The 3,761-nt window shown below is 54.8% G+C and overlaps 1 pseudogene; it reads right to left on the bottom strand.

Moving 5' to 3' along the window:
• Positions 1-2,378: 2,378 nt before the first annotated feature.
• LOC149357101 (uncharacterized) lies at positions 2,379-3,362 on the bottom strand (annotated as a pseudogene).
• Between the last annotated feature and the right edge of the window lie 399 nt (positions 3,363-3,761).

Genomic DNA, 3,761 nt, shown 5'->3' with positions numbered 1-3,761 from the left:
TGAGGCAGGAGGCGCTGAGAGCACTCAGTAAGATGTCGTCATCATTACAGGCGTCGGTAGAAGGATCTACTGGGGCGCGGGACAGACAATTGGCGTCAGAGTGCTTGCGCCCGGATTTGTAGACGACAGTCATGTCGTATTCCTGGAGCCGCAGACTCCATCGGACGAGGCGAGCGGACGGGTCTTTGAGGCTTGCGAGCCAGCATAATGCATGATGATCGGTCACCACCTTAAAATTTTTGCCGTAAAGGTACGGTCGGAATTTCGAAGTGGCCCATACAATGGCAAGGCATTCTTTCTCGGTAGCGGAATAGTTTGATTCGGCTGGTGACAAACACCGACTTGCGTAAGCGATGACCCGTTCTTGACCTGCTTGGATCTGGACCAGGACAGCACCTAAGCCGATGCTGCTAGCATCAGTATGGAGCTCCGTGTCGGCGTTAACGTCGAAGTGAGCCAGAACGGGAGGCGCCTGCAGGAGGCTTTGAAGGCTGCGGAATGCATTTTCTTGCGCTGCTTCTCATCTGAAAGGTGTGTCCGATCTTGTTAGGCGCGTCAGCGGCTCGGCAATTCGAGCAAAATCTTTCACGAAGCGACGGTAAAACGCGCACAATCCAAGAAAACGGCGGACAGCTTTCAGGTCTTGCGGCGGCGGAAAATGGGCAATAGCTGTTGTTTTTTCTGGATCAGGCTGAACACCGGCTTCATTCACAACGTGCCCTAAGAACTTCAGCTCTGTATACGCAAAGTGGCATTTCTCATTTTTGAGCGTGAGTCCAGAAGACCTTATTGATTGTAGGACCAATTCGAGGCGTGAAGATGCTCCTGGAAAGTCGGGGCGAAGACGACAACATCGTCAAGATAGACGAGACACGTCTGCCATTTTAAATCGGCAAGGACGGTATCCATGAGGTGTTGTAAAGTTGCCGGTGCAGAGCACAGTCCAAAGGGCATGGCCGTAATTTCATACAGGCCATCTGGACTAATAAAAGCTGTCTATTCCCGGTCCCGCTCATCAACCTCAATTTGCCAGTAACCTGACTTGAGGTCCATCGAAGAAAAGTATTTCGCGCTACAGAGGCGATCCAGAGCGTCGTCAATCCGGGGGAGAGGATAGACATCCTTTTTGGTGATTTTGTTTAAGCGACGGTAGTCTACACAGAACCGCAATGTTCTGTCTTTCTTCTTCACAAGGACGACTGGCGCTGCCCAGGGACTCCGGGAAGGACGAATTACGTCGTCGCGGAGCATTTCCTTGACTTGGCAGCCAATAGCGTCGCGTTCAGCGGGTGACATTCGGTAGGGGGACTGTCGGAGAGGGTGCACGTTATCGTCAGTAATAATGCGATGCTTTGCTAGGTGAGTTCGTCCAACACGCGATGATACCGAGAAGGTGTCGCCGTAGCGCAGAAGAAGATCTTTAACTTGTTGTTGCTGCGTCGGGGAGAGTGCTGGATTGACGTCGAACGTGAAACCAGTGACTGGGCTCTGCTGTTGCGACAACGACAGTGTGGAAATACTGGGTGTGCTGCTGACATGGGCGATGGCATCAACGTGAGCCACAACGGTCCCTACGTTCAGATGTTGGTGTGCACCACCGAAATTGGTTATCAGCGCTTCTGTTTCTCCGTCGACGATATTAACGACTCCTCTGGCGACAGCAAGGCTGCTGGCAAAAAGCAAGATCTGGTTGCCTTCCGCGACGCCTTCGAAATTCAGCACAGTCTTGGCGCCGACAGAAACCATGATACTCGAACGAGGTGGGATGGTGACGTGGTCATCCAGGATGCAAAGTGCGGTCGGATGGTTTGGATCTCTGTGTATTGCGTTCTCTGTGGAGAAACACACGGCCTTTGACTGGAGGTCGATGACCGCTCCATTCTCGGTCAAGAAATCCATCCCGAGAATGACGTCACGTGAACAATGTTCGAGTATAACGAATGTTACCAGGTAGGTTGCGCCTTGAACTGCTACTCTTGATGTGCAAGTCCCGGTCGGTGTAACTAAGTGACCCCCGGCTGTACGAATCTGTGGACCCATCCACGGAGTGGTGACCTTTTTCAGAGTTGCGGCGAAATTTCCACTGAGGATAGAGTAATCCGCCCCTGTGTCGATGAGTGCAGTGACGTCTGTTCCGTGGAGGGAAATGCTCAGGTTTACTGTCGTAGACGTCGTGTGAGAGGTACGGCGCGGTGTTCGGTCACGGCTGCGGTGCGGCGCGGGTTCACTTCGATTCGTCAGGTGGCATTCGCGTCGAGTCGGCGTATCACGGTGTTGGACGGCAGTCTGTCGTGGCATCGGGTGGCCACCTAGTTGCGGCGTAGGAGGGTCTGTTACATTTCGTCGGTGAGCAACCTCCCCCTCAAAGGCTGCTGCTTTTAGATTTCCTGGCGGGGGCTTGGCGACCTTCCCCGCGGAAAGTCACCGTAAGACCGACGAGGATAAGAGAACCGACGAGGGGATGGCGACCTGCGTGTCCCGCCGGTAGATTCGGCCAGATAGTCGTTTCCTATCCGGGGTTTCCTATCCCGGGCCGGGGTTTCCTGAAGGCGACTCGACGACGGCGGTGGTGCGCGAAGAGCAACAGCGGCGTACGTCATTAGCGGTGGGGCTGTAGACGGCTGGAAGGGAGCTGGGGTTGTAAGCGCCTGTTTCACCTCTTCCAGAATAACCTCGGAGAGGGTATAAACCGTTGGCGCAGGCGGCGTAGCCGGGAACAGCTTCTGGAGCTCCTCGCGAACGACAGCGCGCACGGTTTCGCGGAGCACGTCAGTAGTATTCATTTCAGTGGCTGCAGCAGTCATGGCGGCGAAAGGCTGACGCTCGTATTGCCGCAACCGCATATCGAGTGTCTTTTCCATGGTGGTGGCCTCCGACAGAAATTCTGCTACAGTGCTCGGTGGATTGCGCACCAGTCCGGCGAAGAATTGCTCTTTTACACCTCACATAAGGTACCGAAGTTTCTTCTGCTCGGTCATATCCGGGTCAGATCGGCGAAATAACTTCGCCATCTCCTCGAAGTACACAAGCACGCCTTCAATTGGGAGCTGAATTCGAGACTGAAGGAGCAGATCGGCCCGTTCTCTTCGAAGCACCGTGGTGAAATCTTTCAGGAACTGCTCTTTAAATACATTCCACGTTGTTATGGACGACTCCCGGTTCTCAAACCACGTACGAGCTGCGCCCTCCAGCGAAAAGAATACGTTTTGAAGCTTGGAGTCACCTGCCCACCTGTTGTATTGGGCCACGCGTTCAAATTTCTCCAGCCAGTCTTCCGGGTCTTCGGCTGGAGAGCCTTGGAAGCTCGGTGGCTCCCGAGGCTGGTGCAGCACAACGGAAGGTGCACTAATCGTCGTCTGCATGCCTATTTCGGGCTGGACGGTCGTCGACGATTGCGCTGGACGAACCGATTGGGTCGAACGAGACTCCAGGAGCCCAAACTCGGGTTGAAGGCCTTGGAGCCGGCGGCTGCCGTGGTGTACAGGCGTCACCTCGATGGCAGATGACCCTCGAGGACTTGAATCCCTGCTTGCTGGAGGAGTCCGAGGCATGGAATGCGTTACCCAGCACCTTCACAAGATGTCACGCGTGGTTCAGTACGGTTGGGTACGTCAAACTAGGCGACTGCAGTGGACGTCGGTACCAGCCCTAACGCTGAGCGTTCGCTTGCCCCACACTTCGGCTTCTTTCTTTTCTCAAGGCGAGCTCGCGCGCATTCCGCGCGGTCGTGTTGTCATGAGAGCGATGACGACGAATGGCGG

The sequence above is a fragment of the Amblyomma mixtum genome, chromosome 3, assembly GCF_055824585.1.
Source record: "Amblyomma mixtum isolate Tamu chromosome 3, ASM5582458v1, whole genome shotgun sequence".
NCBI classification, from domain to species: Eukaryota; Metazoa; Arthropoda; class Arachnida; order Ixodida; family Ixodidae; genus Amblyomma; species Amblyomma mixtum.
The sequence above is the reverse complement of the archived record's forward strand: the minus strand, read 5'-3'. Positions and strand labels throughout refer to the sequence as shown.